The 13881-nt window shown below is 35.5% G+C and overlaps 1 pseudogene; it reads right to left on the bottom strand.

Annotated features, from left to right (window-relative positions):
• LOC124994846 (ADP/ATP translocase 2-like) overlaps positions 1-13022 on the bottom strand; it is a 29257-nt pseudogene extending 16235 nt beyond the window's left edge.
• Between the last annotated feature and the right edge of the window lie 859 nt (positions 13023-13881).

The following is a 13881-nucleotide window of genomic DNA, read 5'->3' as shown; positions in this document are numbered from 1 at the left end:
GATAGGAAACTTGAAAATATCATTTGTGACATGCACCATCCTAACTTTGCCTGGCAATTGGAATGGCCATCTATGTCAGCTATTATATAGCTTTATCGACACCAAATGCAAGCTTTGATTAAGACTGAGGGTCTTTGCTTTTTACAACAGAAAACAGTTCTGCAACTTGTGGTAAGGTGACCCACAGGGAAGTTACACTCCCCCTACCCTCCCCTAGAAACTGGTAGACAGAGATACTGTTTCCCTTGATGTTTGCATTTCAAAGAGTTGACTCCCAAATTTTTTAAAAAAGATTCCTGAGTCATAAAGCTGACTCCAAAGGTCTCTGACAATGGCCTATCTTCTCTTCAAAAGGATTTATATACATTTCAAAGAGATGAGAAAATACTTATAATTACAAGTTTTCTAAGCTTAAATTCTCTAAGAAAAAGGAGAAGAGAGAAATCTCTTCCCCCATTTTCAAATAGGAACTGTGAAGTCTCTTATTTTTAATTTGTATTTGTATTTACCATACAAACTACCACCCAGATTTATTTAAAATCAATATTTCAAAAGAACTACTGATTATTTTTAAGTTTTAAAATCAAAATTTCAAAATAAGTTTGATATCTCCTTTAGTTATTTAATATCTGTAGATTTGAAACTGTATATGTCTATAAGGAAAGGTATGCTATCCTTACTTTTAAACACTGCCAATATTGTTAGGTATTTAAATACATATCCAAAGATCCCTTGTGATTTCTGTAAACCACCACCATGAAAGAGGACTTCTAAGAAGTTACATAAAGATAGAGCCCATCCCTTATAATTTCACTTTATGAGATCTGAACTGCTTAGTTTCAGTTCATTTTGGATGGACTGCCGTTAAGTTTCAAGGATCCTGGATGGATTGCATCCTCAGGATTTGTGCCATCTTGCTGCACCTTATCTGATCAAAATGAACAAAGATCCTCAGTTGTTAATCAAAGCAGAAGAAATAGTATATATTCGTAAAGTATGTATATCATCTTGCAGATAAAAAGGCAACCCAGATGATTTAGTTGATGTTCCATATTTCAAACTATGACTAGCCTCACATTTCTTAACTGATCAGTGTTTCCTTTTTTTGCCTTACTGCCAATTCATAGGATCCCATGCCAAATAATTGACTTCTATCTTTACCTCTCACACACCCTAAAAATAAATCACAAGTTTAAGGTTCAGCAAAATTAAATAGATCTATAGAATTGATTTTTTGGTATATCTACTAGAATTAAGAATCTTAACATGTTTTTCTCAATTTTAGAATTTCCACAAGTTCTAATAGCCAATACTCAACTTCTGGGACTTCTGTCCAGAATATATTTTTCTTCCTTGCTTTGAATAACCTGCAATGAGATCAGAAGTCATGGCCTCTTAAAGCATATGCCATCTGCCAAGTGTGCTTTGAGATTTCAGGCATATTTAATTCTCTGTGTTATCATATGTATACAAACACACACACACACACACACTCGCATATGTGGCAGATAGATTGTGTATTTATATAAAATACAACTTGTGAGTCATTGATTTGGGTTAGGAGAATGTCAAGAATGTTGGGTTAAGAAGAAAAGATGAATCTCTCAGAATGACTTTCAACGTGTCACCATCCTCCAGGTCCTATAATAAACAGGGCACCCATGGGCCAGAGCTGGCTGCACTGCCAAAGAGAGGATATCACATGGATTTGCTAAAAAGGCTTAAGTTTGAAGTGGAAGTTCTGCAATCCCTGGTTATCAATGGTATAGTTTGTAACATTATTTTTATTCAACCCCAACCAATGGAAAATTAAAACAACTTTGATCACTTTGGAAATTCTAGGCTTGGCTTTTCATTTGTAACTATCAATTATTTAAAGAATAGTTTAAAAGGGCTCTTGGAGCTCTTTTTTGGGGGGAAATTACAGTAATTTAGGTAGCAAATGTGAATGATCTCAAGTTTTCAGTTCCGTATGGAATAAAAATGCCTTATAAAACAGTCACATTGCCATCTACTGACAGTTTTTGATAAAAGAACCAGCATTTTCTCATTAGCCTAACTGTCTGACTATGCACTTACATGATGTATTACTTGACATGTGGCCGTATAAAAAAGGGGGAACAGAATGTGTATCCATGCTCAGTGCACCTACTTGAAATAATCTCTCCATTCACAGAAGTCGTTTCAAGCTATTCAATGTTTCACTTTTATATACTGCAATTAGATACATTTATTAATGGCATTATTGTATAGTATTTCATAGCTGGTAAAACTGTTTTCAGGAAAGTGACTAAGAGGGAATGTTAATAAATCTGCCCTGCATGTACAGTACACAGGGACTTGCTAATAGGATTTTCATAATAACAGCATTTATCTCACAGCACATTTTATAATACCAATCACTATATAACAGCAGTTGTTATTGCGTTATGTGAAAAATGGAATTTGTGTTAAGGACATGCATTATAACCTGAAACACCAAGTACAATAGTCACTAAAGCACCTGTGCATAAACCATTTTTTCTTTCCCATCCTTTCATCTGGAACTTTCTTTTTCTTTTTCTTTCTTTCTTTCTTTTTTTTTTTTTTTTGCCTCTGCCAGAGTCGATGTAAGAAAAACATCTACTGCCGTCATGCATAGATGGAGAATTTACATCAGCACTTGCAATGAACTAGCAGCTCTGATGCACAGCATCTTGATAAACAGTGATGGACATCCTATGGAGGGAACGAATCAAGTCTTCCCAGAGTTCACAGTAATCATCTCACATCAAATACAAGCCACGTTCCTGCTTATTTCCATATGACCATGTTTTTGATTGATCTTTCTGCCATGATATGGAATTTCTCTAATATTTAGCCTTTGTGTATTATGTTTCCATAAGATAAAGGTCATGAATGTTTATATATTTTTTTTCACATAACCACATGCTGTGATTTATTGTAAAATGTAAACAAAAAAAAAAGGGAAGCAGAATATATAAACTTTTGGCTAAAGTAATAGCTTGCAAAGTAATTAATACACAAAACCCGAATTATGAACTCTGTGTAACAATAACCAAGCAGCACAGATGTTTATAAACCATATAAATGGCAAGGAACTGCTGACCAGAAAATTGTGTAGAATAGCTTAAATGTATTTGAAGTTAATTCAGGGAACATATCATTAGCCCATCGTTTTACATGTTTTTTCATGAAATCAGTGAGCGGGGAACATACGTTATTGCAGAATCCAAAGCCATGCTGTCTTCAAGTAGGGCACTCAGTCACGTGCTCTGTCATAACTGGTTCTCTCTAGATTTATTATGAAACAGAGTGAATTAAAGGATCCCTTGACTGGAGACCCAGGAAAGCAGAGCACTCTGCTGTTAGAGCTCCAGCAGGGTTTGAATAAGAAATCATTCAGGAAGATATGAAAGACTACCTTTCAACTAGGTCTAAATTAATGTTAATGATTCTTGCTGCATTTCCAAGGTATAATTCAATCATAGCTGCTATAAAAAAATCAAGATACAAGGATATTTGGATTTTTCTTTTCCTTCAAGGCAAGAACATTTTAAAAACTGCCAAGAAATGTCCATAGAATATGGAATATTTCCATTACTAGAATTGTCATTTCACTTCATAGAAACTTGATAGTGAAATATTTGTATTCACCCCTATTGCTTGCTTGATGTCATAAACTTGTGTATCTATTTTGGGGGGATTCGTACCTGTATGGAGCATGTGCTGACTTTTTCTTGTCATATTCCCCAAACGATATAACACAATAACTATTTGTGTAGCATGAACATTGTATTATAAGCCATCTGTTTATTTATTTGCAATTTTTAATACTAGGATCACAGATGTGAACCACTGTGCCTGGTCCCACAAGTCTCTCTCCTGTCATTTAAAAAAAAAAAAATTTAATTTGTTCTAATTAGTTACACATGACAGTAGAATGGACTTTGACACATCATACATAAATGGAGTATACCTTCTCATTCTTCTGGTTGTACATGTTGTAGAATCACACTGGTTGTGTAGTCATATATGTACATAGGGTAACAATGTTCAATTCATTCTGCTATCCTTCCTGTCCCTATACACCCTCCCCTCCCTTCACTCCTCTCTGCCTAGTTCAAAGTACCCCTTATTTTTCCCTAGCCCCAACCCCTTTATGTGAATTAGCATCTGTACATCAGAGAAAATATTTGGTCTTTGGGTTTTTGAGATTGGCTTATTTAGCTTAGCATGATAGTCTCCAGCTCCATTCATATACCTGAAAATGCCATAATTCCATTCTTCTTTAAGGCTTAGTAATATTCCATTGTGTATATTTACCATTTTTTCTTTATCCATTCATCTGTTTAAAGGCATCTACTTTAGTTCCATACTTTGGATATTGTGAATTGAGCTGCTATAAATATTGATGTGGCTGTAACACTGCATTATGCTGATTTTAAGTCCTTTGGGTATAAACCAAGGAGTGGGATAGCTGGTTCAAATTGTGGCTCCATTCCAAGTTTTCTGAGGAATCTTCATACTGTTTTCCATATTTGTTGCACCAATTTGCATTCCTACCAGCAATGTATGAGTGTACCTTTTCCCCACATCCTTGCCAACATTTATTGTTGCTTGTATTTTTATTATTTGCCATTCTGACAATCTTGAAATTCATGTAGAAAAATAAGAGACCAGAATAGCCAAAGCAATCTTCAGCAAGAAAAGTGAAGAAGGATTACAATACCAGATCTTAAACTACACTACAGAGCCATAGTAACAAAAATGGCATGCACTGGCAGCACAACAGAAACATAAGCCAATGACACAGAATTGAAGACACAGAGACAAACCCACATAAATACAGTTATCTCCTCCTATGAGACAAAGGTGCCAAAAATATTCATTGGAGAAAAGATAGCCTCTTCAACAAATGGTGAACAAATAAAATTGATAAACCCTTAGACACACAAATAAAGAGAGAGAGAGAAAACTCAAATAACTAAAATCTGTGATGATAAAGGAAATGTCACAATGTAAACTACTGAAATACAGAAGAAAATTAGAAAGCATTTTGAAAATTTATACTCAAATAACATAGAAAATCTCAAAGACATTGACAAATTTCTAGAGACATATGACCTACCCAAACTGAAGCAGGAGGACCTACACAATTTAAATAGATCAATTTCAAGCAAGGAAATAGAAGACGTCTTCAAAAGCCTACCAACCAAGAAAAGTCCAGGATCAGATAGATTCTGAACTGAGCTCTACAAGACATTCAAAGAATTAACACCAATACTCCTCAAATCATTCCATAAAGTAGAAAAGGAGGGAACTCTTACAAACTCATTATATGAGGGTAGTATCACCCTGATACCAAAACCAGACAAAACCACATCAAGGAAAGAAAACTTCAGACCAATATCCCCGATCAACATAAATGCAAAATTTCTCAATGAAATTTTAGTAAATCACATAAAAACATATTAAAAAGATAGTGCACATCACATCAATAAGCTAAAGACAAGAATCATATGATTTTTCTTAATAGATGCAGAAAAAGCAATTGACAAAATACCACACCTCTTTATGTTCAAAACACTAGAAAAACTAGGGATAGTAGGAAAATACCTCAACATTGTAAAAGCTATCTATGCTAAGCCCAAGGTTAACATCATGCTAAATGGAGAAAAATTGAAAACATTCCCTCTAAAAACTGCAACGGGTGATGCCCTCTTTCACCACTTCTATTCAACATCATCCTTGAAACTCTAGCCAGATCAATTGAACAGATGAAAGACATTAAAGGGATATGAATAGGAAAAGAAGAACTCAAACTATCACTATTTGCCAACCACATGATTCTATATTTAGAAGACCCAAAAAATTCCACCAGAAAACTTATAGAACTCATAGATGAATTCAGCAAAGTAGCAGGATATAAAATCAATACCCATAAATCACATATATTTCTACACTTAAACAATGAATCCACTGCAAGAGAAATTAGGAAAAGTACCCCATTCACAATAGACTCAAAAAAAAAAAAAAACAACTTGGGAATCAATCTAACAAAGGAGATGAAAGACCTCTATAATGAAAACTACAGAATGCCAAAGAAAGAAATTAAAGAAGACCGCAGAAAATGGAAAGATCTCCCATGTTCTTGAATAGGCAGAATTAATATTGTCAAAATGGCCACACTACCAAAAGTGTTATGCAGATTCAATGCAATTCCTATTAAAACCCCAATGACTTTCTTCATGGAACTAGGAAAAGCAAGCATGAAATTCATTTGGAAATATAAGGGACCCAGAATAGCCAAGGCAATCCTTAGGAAGAAGAGTGAAGCAGGAGGCATCACAATACCAGACCTTAAACTATACTATAGAGCAACAGTAACAAAAATGGCATAGTATTGACACCAAAATAGACATGTAGACCTATGGCACAAAATAGAAGACAAAGAAACAAAACCATATACATACGGTTATCTCCTATTAGACAAAGGTCCCAAAAACATACATTGGAGAAAAGATAACCTATTCAACAAATGGTGCTGGGAAAACTGGAAATCCATATGTAACAAAATAAAATTAAACTTGTGTCACTCACCCTGCATGACAATTAACTCAAAGTGGATCAAAGACTTAGGCACTGTAACAGAGACCCTGCACCTAATAGTCATGTCAGCTTAGGACCTGACTTCCTTGACAAGACTCCTATAGCACAAGAAGTAAAATCAAGATTCAATAAATGCAATGGATTCAAACTAAGAGTTTCTTCTCAGCAAAGGGAACAATCAATAACATGAACAGAGATCCTACAGATTGGGAGAAAATCTTTACCACATGCACCTCAAATAGAGCACTAATCTCCAAGATATATAAAGAACACAAAAAACCAAAAAACCAAATAACCCAATCAATAAGTGAACTAAGGAACTGAAGAGACACTTCACAGAAGTAAAATACGAATGGTCAAAAACATATGAAAAAAATGTTCCTCATCTCTAGCAATTAGAGAAATGCAAATCAAAACTACTCTAACATTCATCTCACTCCAGTCAGAATGACAATCATCAAGAATACAAACTTGTGTATTTTGAATTTAACAACTGTTATTTCAGATTTTATATAACTTAACAAAAGAAAAATTTTAGAACAATTCAAACAACTGGAAAAATAACGTTAGAAAATCTTGTGACGGCAGAGAAAGTTTGAAGAGGTGAGTGTGGGGTGTGGTTTGCTTGCGCAGGAAGCCTGTGAGAGTAAAGATGGGAGGGTCTTCAGGAGCTCCGTTCAGTTGCTCCCAGAAACCCCAGATTGAGGGTGCTTGCCCCACGCCATGACCACTCAGAGTCCACCCTGAAAACCCACACCCAGGAAGAAGAGGTAGGAAGCAAACTCCAGCAACGACCTCCTCACACCTCTCCAGACTTCCTGGGTTGGAGAATTAGGATGGATTGTAGAGATTTTCTGTACTAAGGCTGATTCTCTCAGGTAGTCAATGGGTGAAATAATTTACCTAAGGAATTGTTTAATGGGGTTAGTCAGTGTGAAGTGTTTGTTGGCGACTGGCATTTTCTATTACGGGGTTCATCCATCCCCCAACTCCTAAAATTGCTTTGACACATTGGAATTGGCACTTATAATTAATCATTTCTGCATATGTATTGATAGAATAGCTTATATTCACAAGAGAGAATGAACTCATAGGGGCAAATAACGAGACACCTGAGAAGCAATGCTACAGATTCTGTCAGAAACAGAAATATTGGATCATGTTTATCAAGATTTAAAATTAGCTAAATAAAACACTGAAAGAGAAAAGGGACAATATTGTAAAGATAAAACAAGGAAAGGCACACACACAAAATAAAATATAGTACACAAATATTATATAATATATATGGAAAATATATGTGCACATATAATATATTATATTACAAAATATTATAAATATAGATATGCATAACAGTTGAAGAAAAGCAAATGGAATTAGATTGCATGGATACAGATGAGGAATGTATTAGCAAATCAAAATCACATGAGGGAAATTTCTCTAAAAACAACATAACAAAATGTATAAGATTAAATGTTCAGCTCATAGGGAGACTAAGAAACCAACATGTTAATATCTGGATGAAATGTTTATTTAAAAAATGTAATAAATAAAAATGAAGAGTAATAAATATTCAAAGAAACAATGCATATAAACTTCTAAGAAGCCATTTTTATTTATTTTTACAAGAGATGTCTCAGTTTGAAAGTGCTCTTGTGATGCCAAAGAGGAATAACAATGAAAAACTCACATTTCATATTTATAGGGAAATTGCAGGATAGCAGAGGGAGAGGGTTTAGTGAACAGACTGCGTGAGCAGGAAGCTCAGGATGAGTGACATCAAGCCCCAAGCAAGGAGTCATGGATTAGGACTCTAATTGTGAAAAGAAATAGCACTGAAACATGCAAAAAAGGTCAAGAGGGTGCAGGGACATTGTCTGGGAGATCACTCAGGACTATGTCATCATCTAGGAAACGCACCTTTGTTCGACTTTGACTATTAATGAAGGACTTAGGTTTTGAAAGTTACACATTCACTTTTTATTGTCTACAAAGAATGTAAATAAAATATGCATTGTAAAATGTAACCTCAAAGATACAGTTTCTACTGGTTGGTCAGACATCTTTGGAGTCAGAGAAAAACAAAGCACATTGTTTTGGAAATCTCTGTGCAATGTTTATGTTTATTGCTGAACTGTACACCCTTTGATATCTAATAAAAATAAAATCAAATGTGAATTATTTATTGTATTTTAACATTTTTACATCGTTCAGTTAACTAGTGTCCAGGAATCAAAAGAAATTGATATCCATTACCTTTGTTATTTTCTACTGGAGATTAAATGAATTAGTGAATGCTTTCTGACCGTCCCAGAAGAGTGCCTTCTTTCCTTTGGTTTGCAAGTTAGAAAGCTGGGAATTTAAAAGATGCATTATTTACGAAAAGGAAGAAACATGTCCGTAGAATGTATAAACAAATCAGAATAGTACCCCCCCCAAAAAAAGAAAAACAGCTAAAAATTGTATTTGCTTTAGGAAACTTGTCATGTGGCTTTTAATGGGAAGCCAATAAACTATCAAATAGACCTAAAAATAAAGGTCCACAGCATGGCACAGCAACTCAGGCCTGTAATCCCAGTGGCTCAGGAGGCGGAGGCAGGAGGATCTCAAGCTCAAAGCTGGTCTCAGCAAAAAGTTGGGGATGTGGCTCTATGGTGGAGGGAGTGCCCCTGAGTTCAATCCCCAGCACCAAAAAAAATTTAAAAATAAATTAAAAACTCCACATCTTTATTTTCTGACGTGTATTTGAATCCTTCATTTCTCAGATAATGTAGCTGTTTTATGTTGATTCAAATCAATTTTTAGCATTCAGGTTAAAATTTATTAACTCATATATGTGTATTTAATTAATGTTGAACAATTATACTACTAACACTTGTAATAAATAATAGTTGAGAAAGCAAGACAAAGAGTAAAATATATAGAAAGACCAGCTTGGTTTTATTTCAGCAAAGACCAGTGTAAATTTTTAGTCCCTAAAAATTAAAGCAATAATAAAACTAGAAAGAAGTCTCTGAGATCCTGCCTAGAATGTGTGAGGGCCTTGATTCCAGGCACTACAAAAACAAATCGAGAGAGAGAGAGAGAAATATGATATGATCTTATTTATAGACAAATATAATTTTAAGTATATATACATAGAGGATATATATATATGCAGATATACACAGATATCTAGGTAGATATGCATAGACAATAGATGTATATTATAATATATGCTATTTGGTCATAAATAGACACAAGATAAAGTAAGATAATCAACTAGAGTTGTAGCCTTTTCAAGAATGTTCTTCTATGCATTTACCCTCAGAAAGCAAAAGTCTGCTTTGATTCAGATGAAATATTAAATAAAAGTTGGAGAAGAAGCAATTTTCCCTTTGTTGCAATGATTTTTTATTTTTTTCCTTTGGTATATTAGTAGAAAACATTGGTAAGAAAAATTGGGCCAATTTTCAGAATCAGCGAGGAGAAATCAGTACCTCAGTTCAGAGACCACCAATATATGGTGACCAGATTAAGCTCATTAACTAAACCCACACGTCAACTGTTGAAGGGAGAGAGAAGGTGAACTGCTTCCAGTGGCAGTCAATGTCAACGCCAGAGAACCATGTTTGTGAAGGTCGTAAAGAGGCTTCACATTCTATTCCAATAACCTACATTGCTGTTATGTTTGCATTATAATTCATTTGCAAGTCCTCCATTGTCAAAAATGAATTTTGGATTTTAGATGGACAAAAAGAAATTACTTGCTGTGAAAAAACAACAGATCTTTAGTATTTAATTGGCTATATAATGATAATATCTGTAAAACTAATAGCAAAATCCAAATATGATTTTATTGAAAAGTTCTTTAGCACTCTCGCTTATCATCTCTCATTTTCTTGGATGTGCTAGACCTAAATTGCCACTTATGATGTGTGATGAACATACAGAAACTTACATGTTGCCTTTTGTTTTATCTAGGAGCAAGTAGATTGTACAAATAGGCTTGATTGCTCTGTGATAGAAAATGTGACCATCTGTAACAATTCATATTGTGAACTTATTACATAGATAATTATTATGATTAGTGTTACAATTCAGCAATCAGAAATCTGTACAGGATCCAAAGGAACACAGCAGGATAATACTCCATCTAAATGGGCTCAGGAAAAATGCAATTTATTTGACACACTCCACAAGAGAGGGAAAATCAATTGGACATATAGGGTAATCAGTTTTCCTTCCCTCAGTGGCTGGGCACAGGAGCCAGCAGCCTGCATGGAAGGGTGCCGGCCACACAGAACCAAGGTTATGGCGTCTGCATAACCACAGATCAGCCTTGGACACACTCAAGGTATCGCTGGAGTTGCTTTCACTAGACAAGGCAGGTTACCCCAAAGACAAGTTCCTTGCACCTATGTTTAGATAGAAGGTATCCTCATCGCCAAAGTTCTGTATAACTGTCTTATGAACTATTCATTGAAAAACTAGCAAATCTTAATGTGAAAACCATAGCCTGATTTAAATGTTTTCCCACACCTAAAGGGCTTCTGAGTTTGAAAGGCATGATAACTTTTTATTACCAAGCTGATAAAACTTGTGATTGTTCCATTTCTAAAAAGCTGCTGTGTGCTTCCAGTTAATCCACATCTGCTGTATTAAATAAAATAAGACAGAAGGGAAGTTGGTGGGAGGTAGAGAGAGGGAAGGCAAAGGAGTCCTAAAGATATGCAGGTGGAAAGTTGTTATCTTAAACATCTGGACCTGTTTACTAGGTAGTTTTTGTCCTGGGATAGATACTTGTTCTATTTACGTACTCCCCCAGTAGAATACAAATAATGTTTAAAAATGTAATGCCTTTATTGTATAAAATATCCAAATGCTAAATGTTAATTTTTAGAATAATCAATTTTATAAACGTTTACTTGAAGTATCATTTGTTTTTATTTAATAGAAAACAGATATGCAGTTTTCAGTAAAAGTTTTGAAGGTATTAATTTCAATATTTATTTTTAATTTCAAACTACTTATTAGTGAGTAAGTGACATCGATATGGAAGAAGAGAACTTCATTATACATTATTTTCTTCAAGGTATTTCATACATATTTAATGTACATTTTGTGTCATAAATTCCAGGTGCCATTTCATTAAAACTACATATTTGCAGAGGGGCTGACTGGTGTTAGTCCTTCTCTCTCTCTCTCTTTTTTTTTTCCTTTGCATATCATATTAGTCATTTTCAAAAGGACATGACACACTTCTTTTACATATACAAAAAACTGATAAATGAAACACAAGACTGTTTTTCCACAGTGGCTTGCTCCTTTTCTTTGAAAGATGTCAAATAAGAGCTGTGTTTTGTTTTCAGAAATATTCTACCTACTGACTTTTTCTTTTCAAATTACTTTTATCAAAATTATATTGCAATTCTTGAAAAATTTCAATAATTCCTTGAATCTTGCAGCAGTGTCTTATTCTACTCTTCCATACCCCAAATTCTCAATCCCAGAATTACAATATTCAACACTTTTAACTGTTTCTTCTGTCACTCACTTCTATGTTTTCTAAATGACATGAGTATTTTGTTCTTGATTATTCCCTCTTGATATCTACAGAACTCCCCAAGCAGAAAACAGGAGAGGACTGGGCCTTCTTGTTCTTCCCTCTTCATGTCCAACTGTCAAAGCACGCATTCATAAAGACCCGCTTAGGCACACACACACACACACACATACACACATGCACACACACATGCACATGCACACACACAAGCACACACATTCTTCCAGTAGACTTTTATAATCAAGAAACTAATAGTAAATATTGGCATTTTTGTGACTAAGGGAGTATTATTTATAGCCAGGTCATGTGGAAAATTTCACACAGTGTATTGTCTTTACATTTCCTGTTTTGCTCAACTCTGCTCATCTGGAGGTAATTTTCCATTTGTTCTCTTTCCAGTGTGACCCTCATTAACTCATGCTCCATCTTGACAGGTCTTCTTAATGAATCAAACTCATCCACGTTAATCAGTCTGGCTTCCTCTTGGAGGCACTTCTCCCGGGGTCCTCTGTCCTCCAGTCCCAGCAGGAACCCTGCTGTCTAGATGTCTTGCCGTTTGCTCGCGCTGAGGCTTCCTCTCCCTTCTCACCCTCGGCGTGAGAAGTCCTGCCCTCCTCTTTGGCGGGAAACCCCTTTCAGGACTCCCGGCCTTTCTCTCTCTTCTTTCCTGCTCCATGGTTCCCGTGCCTTCTCTTTGTTCCTGCGGAAGCTTCTGCACGTGTGCTTCAAGACCTCCGATGCCTGAGATCTTTTCTTTGACTTTCAGATGCAGTTGGTTGTCCGGATGGACACACCCACCTTGTCTGGGCATTTTGAGGCTGCCACTCCCTGTGCTGCCAGCTTCCGGTGGGCAGTCTGGGGGCATTCTGTGTCATTGTCCTTTGTAGGTGAAAGAAGCACAGAAGCCACAGTCAAAGCAAATCACCGGAGATGTTCCGTTCTATTTTTAAAATGCACACACTTATATAGGGCCAGGAAGAGGCTGATTGGTTGGGGCATGAAACAGGGTGAGAGTTGATTGGGAGAGCCTTGTTGCTGGGGGTCGTGGAGATGGTTGATTGGGTGAGCCTTGTTGCTAGGGGTCTGGGCAGGGTGTCCAGCATTGATTGGGTGCGAGTTTGCACCTGCAAAAAGAAGTTATGAGGAGTAAAATCAGGAAGAAAAGTTCGGCCAGCACCATGTTGACACCTAAGTGGGGGGAGGGGGGTGACCTTATAGTAGGTGTCTTTTTTCTCCCTAAGAATTTTAAATTCTTGCTTTATATCCATTATCAAGAAATTTTAATATGAATGATTTTGGTATACATGAATTTTAAAATCATTGTTTAAAGTACTCTTTGAACTTTTCTGGAAACTCTTTTTGGTTATGAGAAGTGTACATGATTTTTAAATAGAATTTCACTTTCCAGCTCTTGTTTTATTTTTCTGGATTTTTTTTTTTTTTTTTTTTTACTTGAAACTGATACTCCTGGGTGGATGGACTCTCTAATTTTGATATATTTTCTCTTCTGTAATATATGTCCCTGTCTTTAACTCTTAGATTTCTGGGATTTTTCACCAATTTTGTCTTTTACACACACACACTCACTTTCACATAAGGATATTTTCTGAGATTTCTGTTTTCTAAATCGTCTGTTTCTTTGATTTCCTTTGTCCTCTTTGTAAGATTTCTCTTCATGTTAGAGGTCTTCTCAAGCATCTGGGGATTCTTGTTCGCCTGGCAAT

This window comes from Sciurus carolinensis, chromosome 10 (genome assembly GCF_902686445.1).
Source record: "Sciurus carolinensis chromosome 10, mSciCar1.2, whole genome shotgun sequence".
In the NCBI taxonomy this organism is placed as follows: domain Eukaryota; kingdom Metazoa; phylum Chordata; class Mammalia; order Rodentia; family Sciuridae; genus Sciurus; species Sciurus carolinensis.
This window is presented reverse-complemented; position numbering and strand designations above follow the sequence as displayed.